At 37.0% G+C, this 16222-nt stretch overlaps 1 pseudogene; it reads left to right on the plus strand.

Moving 5' to 3' along the window:
• Positions 1-4223: 4223 nt before the first annotated feature.
• Positions 4224-4480, plus strand: LOC107977787 (annotated as a pseudogene).
• The last annotated feature ends 11742 nt before the right edge of the window (positions 4481-16222 follow it).

Below are 16222 nucleotides of genomic sequence, written 5' to 3' on the forward strand. Positions count from 1 at the left end.
TTCAATCTAAACACCCTCATCTATCTAGAAGGCTTTTTTAAATTATGGGATTCTTTTCATGTTTCCTTATTTCCATGGTACACTTTCATATTTTTTCATATATGTTTTTGACTAATTTTAAAACTATCTATATGGAGTCACTGAGCTCCCACTGGCTCAGGTCAGCTGTTTCTGTGGGTTTGCCCAGCATGGTCTTGACCCCTTTGCTCATCACTCCTCCCTCTCTTCAACTGGACTCCAGAATTTTGGCTCAGTGCTTAGCTGTGAATCACTGCTTCTGCTTCCATCAGCTACTGGATGAAGGCTCTATGATGGCATTTTAGGTAGTCATCAATCTCATTATTGGGGAAGGACATTTAAGGTAGCCTCTCCACTATTGCTTAGATTCTTAGTTGAAATCATCCTTCTTGACTCTTGGGAATTTCCCTACTGCCAGGTTTCTCATTAAACTCATAATGGCTTCTATTAAGGTATCTCTTTCCTTGCTCTTCTTCTCTGTCCTTCTCCCAACTTGACCTTCCTGATCCCTCATGTTCTCCTTGCCCTCCCCTTCTCCCCTCTTCACTCTCCTCTCTCCCAGGGTCCCAATTTACTCAGGATATCTTGTCCCTTTCACCTTCTCTGGGGAAGCATGTATGTCTCTCTTAAGATCTTCCTTGTTTCCTAGCTTCTCTGGTTGTGTGGATTATAGGCTAGTAATCCTAGTAATCCTTTTCTCTATGTCTACTATCCATATATGAGTGAGTATATACCATGTTTGTCTTTCTGTGTCTGGGTTACCTCACTCAGTATGGTCTCTTCCTTTTGCCTGCAAATTTCCGTCCTTTTGCTTGCAAACTTCAAGATGTCATTTTTTTTTTCTTCTGGGTAGTGCTCCACTATTATATGTACCACATTTTCTTTATACATTCTTCAGTTGAGAGGCATCTAGGTTGCTTCCAGTTTCTGGCTGTAGCAGGTAATGCTACTATGAACATAGTAGAATAGATGCCCTTGTGGTATGAGTGAGTAGTATCCTTTGTGTATATGCCTAAGAGTGGTATAACTGGGTCTTCAGGTAGATTGATACCCAATTTTCCGAGAAACTGCCATACTTACTCCACACTGACAGCTGGGGAACCTGCATGAAACTGAACTAGTCCCCCTGAATGTGGTTGTCAATTGGGGGTCTTAGGCAGTCTATGGGGCCACTGGCAGTGGACCCAGTATTTATCGCGAGTGCATGAACTGACTTTTTGGAGCCCATTCCCTATAGAGGGATACTTTCTTAGCCTAGAAACGCAGGGAAGGGGTTAGGTCCTGTCCCCAAATGATGTGACAGACTTTCATGATTCCCCATGGGAAGTGTCACCCTCTCTAAAGAGTGGATAGTGGGTGGGATGGTGAGATGGTGGGGAGAGTGGGAGGAGGGGAGAGAGAGGGCACTGGGATTGGTATATAAAATAAATTATATAAATTTAAATAAAAAGATATCTGTTTCCAGCTTTTATCCCATTACCTTTTGTAATTACACAGCATTTCATTTTACATATTCTTAATGTGACTGTGATTGGTGCTAAGCATCCAACTAATTGAGAGGTTTCAGGCTTATGTTACAAGGGGGACACTGAAACAGAATGTACTTTTGTGTAAGAGGTTTACAAGAAGAGTTATTGTAGTAATACCATAGGCAGACACAGAAGTATGGCAAGAGCACTGAGGAGAGTTCAGGAGAGTTCACTGTGGCACAGTCCCTTCTTACAGAATTGAGAGGTAGGTGGATGTTATATGCAAAATGGTTGAAGGATAGCCCACAGTATGTGCATATTGTCAAGCTATCTTTGAAACCTCTGTGAAGATTGGGAGGACATTAATCCAGAAAAATACGTTATTCGGTTCCTGGGAACAACTTACTATGGTTTTGATCATTGTCACAGTTCAAACAAATTGAAGGTGCTATACAAAATGGCATGGCCTGGCTACCTCTTAGAATTTTTTTTTAAGACAGGGTTTCTCTGTGTATCTCTGGCTGTCCTGGAACTTACTCTGTAGACCAAGCTGGCCTAGAACTCACAGAGATTTGTCTGTCTCTGCCCCCCAACTGAGTGCTGGGATTTAAAGGCATGTGCCACCACCACAACTTATGGGTTTTTTTACACATACATACACAGACACACAGACACACAGACACACAGACACACAGACACAGAGAGAGAGAGAGAGAGAGAGAGAGAGAGAGAGAGAGAGAGCATGTGCTCTGTGACAGAGCTACAAGCCAACCCATCCTGACATTATTTCTTTGTAACACATGTGATATATATATATATATATATATATATATATATATATTCCATCATGTATGCTTATTAGTGCATTTTTTCAGAGAGTAGAGAGTTTTGTAGTTATAAAAATACACAGTTCACCAATATCTTTTTTGTGTAAATAAATATGATCTTTCTTTACCATTTCTTAAGGTTAATATCTTTCTTTCTTGAGGTTTATTTTTCATTTTCCCAAGCAGCAAAAGATATTGTTTCTGTTTAAATATTTGCTGATGTATCATGCCATGGGATTTAATCATAGTCTGCATTGAAAATTGAAACTCAAAAGAATCTCAACTCTCTCTCTCTCTCTGTCTCTCTCTCTCTCCATATATATATATATATATATATATATATATATATATATATTTCTCTGTGTGTGTGTGTGTGTGTGTGTGTGTGTGTGTGTGTGTGTTTGTTTTGAACACAGATTAAAAGCAGACAATGGTGAAACCATGTTATCATATTGTTATAGATAGCTGTCATCAGAAACAATTTATTTTTTTACTTTTATGTGTATTAATAAAACTAAAGTAACATGTATGCAATAGTAAATAAATATGTATTTACATATATTAAGATTTCAATTGAAATAAAAAGGTTGTGTCTGAGGAAATAAGGAGCAAAGAGAAACTGATGACTCAATGAAAATCAGAGAAGACAAAATTAAATTTTTAAATATGCTAAAAAACTAATTACCATTAATCTCTAGAAATGGAGATTAGAGAACCTTACAAACATGCAAATCCTCAGACAACGTGACACATTTATTTTCCTAATAAATGAATAGAAACCCTCTGACTTAGAGAAATGAGAAGGTTTTACCTTTTTCCTTGTTTTTAATCTTTTAGCAATTGAGCTGTTGTTTCTTGAATGCTTTCTCCTGTGTAACATAATTCTATAATTATGCTAACTGTGCCAATTAATTCTTCATATTTACATATGTTAAAATAAATTCAAGGTGGACTAAAAATCAGATAAACCCCAGAAAATATGTAAAACCTAAAGTATACATTTGTTTAATTCTCAGGAGAAAAACGGACTTAAAAATGAAAAACAAGAATGGTTTTCTCATAAGAAAATAGAAAATTTTGAAAATGTATCATGCTACCTGTAACATATGAAGGAAAAATGCAGATATTATATACTGTGACATTGTTAACAAGAAACTAGGAAGGAACAGAAGAGCAAGATAGTAATATGTGCCCAGCAAGTAAGAACTCAGAATGAATAATGTCAAGAGTTAGCACATTTTTGAAGAGTTCGTTTTCTTATCTACTAATGGGAGTTGTATAAATTGACCAAATCATGTGTTATGACAATTTAACAGTGTCTAACCACACTTACATGCTTTCTCTTATTGATGCAGGAGAAACCTGAAGTAGTAAAATTTATTCTTTAAAGGATTTATGAATATACTTGTTCAGGAAATATATTGCTCAGGAAATACTAAGTTCCCCAAAGAAGAATTTAGCTAAAGGAGCACTGCCTTCAGTATGACTGGTGGGTAAGTAGTGTGCTAATCCAGCCTGTTAGAAACTGTAGAAACAGTTTTTAATCATATTGAAAATTTGCTATGAAAGTTTGTGCTAATGTTTGACCTCCAATTAGGTTTCATTCCATAACAAAAGACAACTCTGATTCACAATCAGTCATTAGGTCCATCCCCATATCAAAGACTGCATCAACTCAAGGTGTCAGTGTAGGGTCACAACCACCATCAATGCCTCAACTAATGTCTGACATTAAGTCCCCTGGGCTTTTTTCAGGAAAAGCATAATTCTGCCAAGTGAACAAGATGACTATGAGTAACAACTATTTAAAAAGTACAAAACTGGTTTGCTTACGATTCTGTCCCTTCATGCTGAGTCTGCTAAGGAGTCACCATTGAGCAAAGCCAACCCTCCTTGATTGGAGAAATTTATGGTCAAGAAGTTACCATTGAATTTAAATGGTGGCAGATGCATACAAGGAACCCTATGGAGCTTTGATTCCTTTATGAGTCTTGTGACTGATGAGTGTGTGGAGATGACAAGTAGGGGTAGCAGAATAACCTGTGAATGGTGGTCATATGAGGAAACAGCATCATCATGTTAGAAGCATGGAAAGACTCTAAACAATGGCTGTTCAGCAGAAGAGTCCACATCACTCCCCAAAGGGCCTATTTCATTTTGGTTTAGAATTGGGTCATGTACATTTTCATATGAAAGGTTTTGCTAAATAAACTTTTATGATACTGCAAAAAGGAAATAATTCTGTCATCTTTGCTGTTTAACTTCCTTCTGCCCAAGTAGTGAGACTTTAAGTCTGCTGTCTTTGTAAATAGTTCAAAATGTAACCAGGGGTGGGGACCCAAAGAATATTTGAGGATGACAGCATATCTGGAATGCATAAATCTGAGATTTCCATAATGTGGTTAAGTTTTCGGTTCTAGACTGGTTCCCCTTTGTTCATTAACCAAACCAGTCATGCCCTATTATTAAAGAGCTTTTTCGGAATAAGGATGACACCAATGCACACATCCAACTGAATGGAGAAAAGCCCATGAAACCTCACCCCTATAGGTAACACAAACATCTAGGAAAGCTGGGAACAGGAGAGGGAGCTTTCACCAAGAAAGAGCGTGTTAATTGGTTATCCAATGCCAGAAGGTCAGCCCTGAAAACATAAACACAGGTAGCATTACATGAACTGAATAGGTTATATTTAGGAATATGTATGTATATATAGGTATATGCATGATATAACAATTAGTGAAAAAAGAGAACATGAATTTTAAGAAGAGCGAGGAGGTGTGTAATGCGATGAATGAAAGGACTCAGAGACAGATATTGGGGTTCAAACTAATCTGAAATTCAAAACAGCAAAGTAGCTGGCCACTAGCTTCTGAACTCTCCCTCAGATCGAATGGGCTGATACTATCTCCATGAGCTCTCACCAAGCCTGATTGTAACCTCTCTTCAGCATGGCTGGAGACTGAATGCCTCCTAATGACTCCTTGCTCCTGTCTTTTATACCTCTCTAGTGTGAACTATAATTCTTTTAGACTGATTCTATCTTGTGTAGAACTGGATGGCCTTGAACTCACAGACATCTGTCTACCTCTTAATCCAGAGTCCTAGGATTAAAGGTTTGTAACACCACTTCCTAGCTTCTGGCTGCTGGAATTAAAGGTGTGTTCCTGGCTTCCATGGCTTGTGTCTGACTTTGCTTTCTGAATCATAAATAATATATCATCAGAGAGGTGTATATGTGATGATTTGGAAGGAGGAAAAGGAAGGGAGAAATAATACTATTAAATTATAATCTCAAAAATTACAAAAAGTGTTTCCTTTATCTCTAAGTGCTTGGAGCAATTCTAACTGTGCAGACTAATTCTCTAGCAGTATTTACCAGAGAGAAATGAAACACCTCATAAATGCACAAAGAGGCTTATAAATAAGGTTAGGTACAACATTTATTTCATAATAATTATAAAAATATAAATCACCCAAATGATCATAGGAAGATAATAATAGATGTAAGTATACCACCCAGGAGTATAAAGAAGGAGGACTGTGAATTTTAGACCAGCTGGAGCTACATAGAAGAATCTGCTCCAAAAATAATGGGGGCTGGGGAGTTGGTTCAGTGGTTAAGAGCACTAGAGAATATGAATTCTGTTTCCAACAACCATATGGTAGCTTACAACAGTCTGTAAATTCACTTTCAGGTGATCAATCAGCTCCTTCTACCCTCCATGGACATGGGGCACTCGTTTACACACACACACACACACACACACACACACACACACACACACACACACACACACACACACTGGATATACATGAATACAGGCAAAACACCCATACACATTAAAAAAGTATACAGTTATGATCCCATCGATTATAAGATATTCATACATGTGTCAGTTACAAAGAATAAAATATATGTGTTTGTACTGATCAATTGCTAATGAAGAAAAATAGAAAATTGCTCAGATAGCTAAACTTTTGATTCAAATATCAAAATTTTATACATGTAAATGAATCAACAAAAAGAATACCTATCAAACTAATCAAGACTACTATTGCTAAGGAATAAATCAAAAGCTGTCTACATATATTTATACATTGTCCTATTTATTTATGATGATATCCATTATAAAATTTGTGTAAACTAAAGGTACAAACCACAACTTAAGTAAACTAGAATTCTATGTATAGTTGCAACAGAACTTTCTTTTCTTAATTATTTTAATTACTATTCATCGTTTTGTTTAATCTGGTTTGGTTCTGCTGTGTTGTAACAAAGGAAAACATTTTAAATTAAAATAATGTTTATAATGATCCTTTCGATTTATCAAAGTATCTCAGCTGGGCATGGAGGCACATGGCTTTAATCTCTACACTCCTGAAGCAAAGGCAGAGGAAGACAGATTTCTATGGGCTTGAGGATAGTCTGTATACATAGTTTGTTGTGGGCCAGCCAAGGCTACACAATGAGTCCCAGTACCCGCTAATGATTTTGGATTTCATATCTATTTAGTGTGTGGTATAACTGACATTTTCTGTGTACAATATTACTTCATGAACCTGAACTAAGTAGGGACTCAATGGGTGTAGATTTTAATGCTACTGTGATTTGCTAAATCTGGAAAGTTCTTTATGTTCAATTATTGTTTTATCAATGAAGGAGCTCAAACTAGGTCACCTCCAACGTTTAATAATTGTGGTGATATATTGTTTATGATTTATTAAACCCATTAGAGAAAAAATAGCAAAGCAGCAATACTTGTTATCTATAGAATCTAGGCAGTGGTGTTACACACCTTTAATCCCAGGACTTGGGTAGGGGGAGATAGGCAGATGGATCTCTCTAAGATCAAGGCCACTCTGGCCTACGCAAGAATGAAGAGTAACTGAGGTCATGCCTTTAATCCCAGAACTAGGGAGGTAGAGACAGGAGTGATATGGCTGGGCGGAGAAAAGAATAAAAGGATGATGATTTGTGGATACAGTATTGCCATTTTAGCTGGGTAGAGGCAATAATACTGGTTTGGCTGCTTTGCTTCTTTCATCTTCAGCTTGAAGCTTGAACCCAAATTTCTGTCTTGGGTCTTTTATTTTTTGTGCAACAAATCATCTATGATCCTATGGTTAGATGACAGTCTTTAAGAAATGTACTTATTATTTCTTGTCCATAGATTTCACATTTTAAAAATTCTTTTAAATTCAAGCATTTTGCAGGTTACTTATTTATATCTGTATTTGGGGAGAAATAGTCCCCAAATTGTCCCTATCAAAAGGAGTCTGAGAAGTGTCTTTCCCAGAGTGAAATACTGATAGATAATGCAAGCTGCTGGTGCAGTGCGAATAGCATAGTTGAGAAGTCAGGTATAAATTACGTGAAAGACCTTGAAAAAGCTATTGGAGGTATCAGAGCCTCATTATCTGCAGCTGTGCCATGCCACTCAAGCTATCTACTGTTATATTCCTCTATTTAGAGTAATAACTACCACTTACTGAGTCCCAGCTCTATGACTGGCAATGTATCAAATGTTTTATGCCATATCTAATTTTATCCTCACAATCAATCTCAGCTGCCAAGGAAAGCCAAGTTCCTGTATGACTCACCCACTGCACTAGAATCCCAAGCTATGGTGGAGAGGTCTCTGAGGAAAGATGGCAGATAGCATCATGGAGTTCATTCTCTGTGAAGTCTGACTACAGGGTTTATTGCATTATATGGTTATTGGTGAGAAAATGTTCCTTTAATGCCAAATAATGCTTCTTCAGAACAAAATCTCATCATCTGGAAATTCCAAATGGGCTCACTACCAACAGTGAAGAGTTAATATAAAACCATCTCTTTGCTTACTTTTTGTTCCTTGGCTGATGACTGTATATTATTCTCATTCATAAGTCCTTTCCACTGCTTCTGCATGTTCTAACCATTTGATATTTCTCAGCCATGGGCATCTTCTTTTCTCACATCTCCTCCTCATTTGCTCCTTCAAGGATACTGTTCAGAGATAGATCCATCACTCTGTAGTACAAATATTTCAGACAATGTTTTCAAAAGTATAAGGAATTTTCATTTTTTCCAAAGTTACTTTGTAAGTGAAATGCCATTGGGATCCCAAACATCTACAGGAATGTTTAGATTGAATGAAGAAAAATCATTTTCAGCATATTCAGAAGATACACGAGTTCATCCAAGAATTTAAAACAAAACAAAAAGTGAGGAAAATGGGGGGGGGTGAAATAGAGGGAAAAGAAACACTGTAAGCTGGGATTTGTATTCAAATTTTAGGAAGGAGACTTTATGACTTAAAACATGTGAATAATAATCTCACTATACTCATAGTCAAATGTTTCTTGGCATAGCTACAGATAGGGTGATTTTTATATTTCTTCTTACCTATGATATGATAGTGTGACAAGGTTTATATTTTCTCCCAATGGAGCATTAGAATTAAGACTTGTGTATGCTGTTGGTTGCCATCTCAAAAGCTTATTCTCCTCCCTGCTTGCTAAAGCCTGCTTTGAGTGGCAAGATGCTCCACTCCAGAAGCAGCAGCTGCTTTATGATGGAGGGGATCATGCTGATAACAACAAAAAGGAAGAAGAACTTGAATCCTAGGGACATCGTTAAAATGCTAGACCAACTCCAAGACCACTCACTTCAGGGCTTTTTCTTTGAATAAAAGTATATTTGTGCCTGAAGCCATTTTAGTCAACTTTTCTGCTACCTGCAGTTAAAACAATTTCTAAATAATGAGGGCAATGAGTGTATAGTGGTGTGTAAAAGCAGGCATGCTAAGTCAGATGTCATAGCTCATGCTTGCAATTCCAGTGGATTGTGGTGATTCTGCAGCCATTCTGGTCTTCAGAGCCAACACAGACTACAGAGTGAGTCCCTGTCTTCAAAGGCGAACAAGCAAATTCACTGTATCTGAGCGATGGGACATGGCTGCATAATTAAGGCCCAAATGTAGATGCAATATTGATTAAGAAAGTTCGCTGAATAGGTTGGCATTATCTAATTCCTTTCACCATATATTAAACTGTTGTAGAAAAATGGGATAGCATGATATGTACTCCCTTCTACCTGTGTTTATTTGCACAATTTTCATGTGATCTGTCCGTATTAATTATAAGCCAACAGTCAATTATTTTATTGCTGAATAACATTCCCTCCTGTTAATATCTTGATATTCTACTATTCTATATAAAATACCATCCATTGTATTGAATGCAGATGGGTTGTTTCTAGAATGGATATGATTAAGATAAATAGATGATCTTTTAAACCTTAAATTGACTTTTAAAGTGACACAATTTTACTTATGATATACAGCATGATACTTTGAAATTCACATACATCGTGGAATTATGTGGAATTCACTGGAAGGAATTCACATAGTATGCCTCATATTCTTAGTGGGGTTTCCCATAGTGAGAATTGAAATCTATTCTCTTAGTGATTTTCATGCTACAGTATCTTTCTTAACTACTATCATCATGCTGTATAATATATCTCAAGATTATTTTCCTCTTTAATAGAAATATTATACTCTTGAACCAACACTCCCCATATACTAATAATAACAGATATCACATGATAACTACTCTGCTGTCTAGTTTTATGTCAACTTGACACAAACTAGAGCCATAGGAAAGGAGGAAACCTCAACACCTGATTTTTGACAAACAATCCAAATATATACGCTGGAAAATCTTCAACAAATGGTGCTCGCATAACTGGATGCAAACATGTAGAAGACTACAGATAGACCCAAGCCTTTCACCCTGCACAAAACTTAAGTCAAAATGGATAAAAGACCTCAACATAAATCCAGCCACATTGAACCTATTAGAAGAGAAAATGGGAAATACCCTTGAATTAATTGGTAGAGGAGACCTCTTCCTGAACATAATACCAGTAGCACAGACACAGAGATCAACAATTAATAAATGGGACCTCCTGAAACTGAGAAGCTTCTGTAAGGCAAAGGACACAGTCAGCAAGACAAAACGGCAGCCTGCAAATTGGGAAAAGATATTCACCAACCCCACATCTGACAGAGGGCTGATCTCCAAAATATATGAAAATATGCCTCTTTTAGATCCAGCTGTAGGACATGTTCTCACTTAGTGGTTGATAGGGAAGGGCCCAGTCCATTGTGAGTGATGCCTACATCCCACCTTTTCTGGTGGTTCTGATTCTATAAGACAGCAGGATGAGCAAGCCATGGGAAGCAAGCCAGTAAGCAGCTCCCTTCCACATCCTTTGCATCAGCTCCTGCTCCTGTATCCTGTCCTGATTGAGTGCCTGTCCTGACTTCCTTCCATGATAGATTATGATATGGGAGTGTAAGCCAAAGAAACGCTGTCCTCTCAAGTTTCTTTGGTCATGGAGTTTCATCACAGCTATAGTAATCCTCACTAAGACAACTATCATTCTACTATATATGTCTATGAATTTAACTATTCTCACCTTATAGCAGTGAGATTACATGCCCTGCTTGTCTGTGCCTGGCTCACTTTGGTGACTATTGCATCTTTCAGATTTATCCATGCTGTTGTAAATGATAGAATTTCTCTCTCTTTTTTTGTTTTGGTTTTTATTTTTTTATTTTATAAATTCAAATTAGGAACAAGCTTGCTTCAGATGTCAATCCCTTCTCCCTCCCCCTCCCCTCCCGACCAACATCCCACCTGCCCCTAGCCATCCCCCCTCCACTCCCCAGGCAGGGTAAGGCCCTCAAAAGGGGCTCCCCAAAGTCTACCACATCATCCTGGGGCAGGCCAAGGCCCTTCCCTATGTGTCCAGGTCAAGACAGCATCCCTTCAAATGGGATGGGCTCTCAAAATCTCTTCTTTTTTTAAAGACCTTACATATTTAATACAGTGCAATATCCCCTGTACAAATGGAAAAAAAATTAAGTTCAACATTTCTAGAACAATATGGCTGTTAATTTTTGTACAATGCTAACTGAACACGGTAAACTGGGATACTTTTTTCCAAAGTTGACAGCACAGCTAAAGTTTCCAAAAATTCAAATTATATATATATATATATATATATATATATATATATATATATATACCAATAATGGCAGTATGTTATGCATCAATAGCAGCAAGGCACCATTGTTTTTTAAATTAGCTTTGCAATCATCATCTGGAAGGAAACCATTCTGAGCAACATCATTAAAAACAGCTCTGATAAAGCACGGTCACTACTATGTATCTTAAAGCAGTTCCACATATGAGTGAGTACATATCATGTTTGTCTTTTTGTGATTGGGTTACCTCTCTCAGAATGGTTTCTTCGAGTTCCATCCATTTTCCTGCAACAGAATTTCCCTCTTTTTTTCAAATGACAGAATAATATTATCATACACACATGCCATGATTCTCTGTCCACTTTTGTGGTGATGGACACTTAGGTTGATTTTATATCTTGACTGTTAGAAATCCTCTTGTAGGAAATCTGTATGTGCACATACCACTTTGACATACGGATTTCAGTTCCATTGGATATCTACCTATTAGTGAAATTGATCTATCATATGGAATTTCTATTTTAACTTTTTGATTATTCTTATACTGTTTTCTGTCAGGGTTTTATTAATTTATAGTCCCACCAAAGTACGCAAAATTTCCCCTTCCTTCACATCCTTATCAACACTTACATCTTTTTGTTATTAGACATGTGTGCTACTTTTCTGTTGCAGTGAGAAAACACCATGACCAAGACAACTTATCAAAGAAAGCTTTTAATTGGGCTTGTGGTTTCAGAGGTCTAAGAGTCCATCATTGTGGGGCAGAGTGACAGCAAGCAGCAGGTATGCAGGCTGAAACAGCTGAAAGCTCCCATATTGACCTACATATAGGAGGCAGGCAAAAAGCACAGCAGGAATGGCCTTAGTCTTTTCAAACGTCAGTGCCCACTCCTTGTGACATACCTCTTCCATCAAGGTCATACTGCTTAATCTTTTCCAAGCAACGGCACCAATTTGGGACATATAAGCCTAATGTGGGCCATTCTCATTCAAACCGCTGCAACATCATAAAAAGTTTGAACTGTTACCTACCTTTTTTTCAGTTTTTTTGGGTGGGGTGTTGGTGGCAGGGGGGTTTCTGCTTGCATTTGTTTCTTGAGACAGGATAGGATCTTCTTGTGTGGCTTAGGCTTATTTCAAATTTGATGTCCTTCTGCCTCAGCTTGCTAAGTACTGGGATTACAGGTGTGGGCCACTGTGCCCAGCTACACTATAAATTAATTTGAATTTCTTTATTTAATAATGAATCACACACACACACACACACACACACACACACACACACACACACACACACACACACACCTACCTGCTGGGTATGTTATGTCTATTTTAAATTTCCCAGTACTTAGGGTTGTACTTGATGCATGCTTAGTAACTCTTCTTTCCCAGATCTCTATCCTTAGTACTCTTTCTCCTTTTTGTATTTTGAAAAGGATTCCCTAAGTTGACCGAGCTGCCTTTGAACTCACTGTAATTAGTGCATAGCAGGCCCTGAACTTACCTTCCCATCTTCCTATCTCAACCTCCTTAGTAGCTGGGATTAGAGGCCTGTGCCACTAAGCCTGGTTTTTACTTCTTTTCTTGGGAACTTCCATCCAAGTCCTCTGTCTCTCTATTGACTCTGTTTTCCATCTATCAAGCTGAGTTTGTATATGTATGTGCAATAGATGGGATGGTAGTCTCTGCTCAGATGTGTAGTCTGCAGTATTTCTTCCCACCCTATGAGTGTATCCATACATTTTTGCTTACTTCTGTCACAGTACATTTCCATTTGATGTGATTCTGTTCATCTAATCACATCACTCTGTTACCTGATTTTTGAGGGGCACATCCAATACAATCATTGTTCAAACTAATATTATGTAACTTTTATCCTATTTTTCTGATATTTTATGCTTGTTTGTCATATATGTAATTTTAAACATATTTTGTGTTGACTTTCATATATGGTATGAGATAAGGGTCTATATTTACTTGTCTGCATATAAATGCTGAGTTTTTCTAACATAAGCTTGTTGAAAATAAATTAACCACACTTGTGTAGATTGGTTTGTGGCCTCTTAATTGTGCTCCATTGGTCTAGGTATCTGTTCTTAAACCAGAGGATCCTGGTTCACTTCATGGCATTATGTGGTAGCTTACAACTGTCTGAAATTCCAGGCCCAGTGAATCCAATGCCATCTGCTGGCCTCCATGAGCTCCAGGTGCACAAGTGTTACACAGACATACATACATATAAAAATACCCATACATATGAAATCAGAGGCTTTGGCCATACCTAGAGAACATTTTTACATAAGGTTTTCTTATATGTTTTCATTTATTTGGGGCAAATATCTAGGAGGAGTGTTGTTGGTCCACGTAGTAGCTATAGTTTTAAATTTAGAAGAATGCAACAAGTTGTTTCCAAAGTAGTTCAATCGTTTTATCCTAACACCAACAATGTATAAAAATCCCATTCATTTTATACCCTTACCACCACTTGTATTATCTGTTCTTTGGGGGAGCTTTCATTTTATTGAGCATGGTATCATGTTTTTAATTTTAATTTGCATTTCCCTAAAGATTGACAACTTCTACCATATTAAAATACGTTATTGGTATTAAGATATTTCTGTTGCATTTTATTGATTGTTTGTATTGAAAGAAGAAGACTTAGCGAAGTCAGTTTTCTCCTTCTACCATGTCAGTTCCAGGAACTGAAATCCAGTCCTCAGGTTTGCTTACAGTTGCCTTTACCCACTGAGCCATTTCACTGGCACATATTGATATTTCTTGCATGACCTTTTATAATATGTGAGTCCAAACCTTTTGCTTGTTTTTAAAGGTATTGTCATCTTTTCAATCATTGAATGACAGGAACTCTTTGTGTTGTTTAGGTTACAGATACTGTATCATATATGAATATGGACATTGATACTTTTCTCATTTGGTGATGTCTAGCCTGTCTGAATTTTGAAAAGTGAAAAGTTGTTAATAGCCTGGAATCACAATAATGGCAAATAATAGTTTTTAGTGTTCCAATATTTCTCTGGAAAAGTAATTATTGAGGTACATATCGAGCAGTATGTAACTCCATGCTATAAAAGGATTGCCAAGAATTGTTAAACATGAAGTGTATTTGAGGAAGTAGTTTATTTTTCTCATGCCTCAGCTTCTAGTCTACAAAGTACTGTTTTTCGAGACAGGGTTTCTCTGTGTAGCTTTGGAGCCTATCCTGGCACTCTATCTGGAGACCAGGCTGGCCTCCAACTCACAGAGATCCACCTACCTCTGTCCCCTGAGTGCTGGGATTAAAGGCCCGTGCCACCATATTAAATACTTTTAAGATCTTTTTGACTTGCAACATTTCTGATCTATTAGTTTTATTACAAAATAGTAACAAAGATACTTTTGGTTAGGAGCCATCATATTGGTATGCTTGTTGACTGTCAAGGATCCCAGGAGGATACAATGTTGCTGTTCAATGTTCCTACCCAAAAATCTCTCCTTTCATTTTGATACTACATTTAAAAACCAAGATCCTTTGTAAAATTTTGCCATTCTCAGTAAGCCCACAGAAAACTTTATACTAAAAGAATTTTAGAGGACTGGAGAGATGCCTCAGAGGTTAAGAGCATTGACTGCTCTTCCAGAGGTCCTGAGTTCAATTCTCAGTAACCACATGGTGGCTCACAACAATCTATAATGAGATCTGATGCCCTCTTCTGGTGTGTAGGCAAACATGTAGACAGAACACTGTATATATAATAAATGAGTAAATCTTTAAAAAAGAATTTCAAAGACAAATTAACCATTGTAAACTATTTTAATTTAATCTATTTTTACCTTGAAGGAGAGGAATTATCATTAGCAAAAAAAAAAAAAACAATCCAAACCAAACCAAAACAAAGCTAAAATTGTTTTTAACTCCATTGAATATAGATATAACTTAACCTTGGATTGCAAACCTTGACCATCGGCCATGGATTCCCTATCACTGAGAGTTCCTAGTAGTATGCACTTCTCTTTTCACTTCAGGTAGGAAGTACAAGCCTGCTATCATTCCAAGATTGTTTTCTGTACTTCTTAATAGCCCTCAAAAGGGATGGGTAGAACAGAGTGCTTTTTTAGAAACAAAGGGTGTTTGTAATTAGCCCAAGAAACTACATGTAATTATGTTACTACATGTAACTCAGCTAAAAAAATATTGAGATTTGTTATTATGGTCAGAAGAGGGGAAATCAGTTTTTAGTGTACAATGAAGAGAACTCAAATTACTATATTATTCTGCTTTCAGCATCATCTGTGGACATAGCTGCCTTATTACTGCTGCTGTAGGAACTTGGAAATCTACCAAAACACTTTTTTTTGCTACATGTCATCCTTTGGAAACAAAGTCTACACTAGATTTTCAGCAAGTTCTTATTCCTGGATATGAAGCAACTCATGAACAGGAGAGTAGTATGTCTACACAGGAATTAAACTTGAGCTTCCTAAGTAAAAGGTTTCTAGAGAGTAAATGTTAAATGGTCATTTATTGATGTTTTCTTGAATCCATTAATCTCAGAGTGTGTGACTAAGAACAGAAATCCTGCCAGATGCTTCAGGCTTACAAAATTAATCATGTTGTATAGCTGAACAAGTTTTTGTGGAAAAAAAAACCTTTTGTATACAATATATTCTGATCATGTTTTCCCCTCCTGAGATTCCTCAACACCTCCCTACCCATCTAACTTTTTCTCTTTGAAAATACACTAACAAACAGAAACAAAAATAAGAAACAAGAATACAAAAACACTTATAAAAATGGAAATCAAAAGACCAATAGACAAAAATACACAAACAAAGCAACATGAGACAGTCTACAAAATTACCATTGAGT

Source organism: Cricetulus griseus, chromosome X (assembly GCF_003668045.3).
Source record: "Cricetulus griseus strain 17A/GY chromosome X, alternate assembly CriGri-PICRH-1.0, whole genome shotgun sequence".
Taxonomy (NCBI): domain Eukaryota; kingdom Metazoa; phylum Chordata; class Mammalia; order Rodentia; family Cricetidae; genus Cricetulus; species Cricetulus griseus.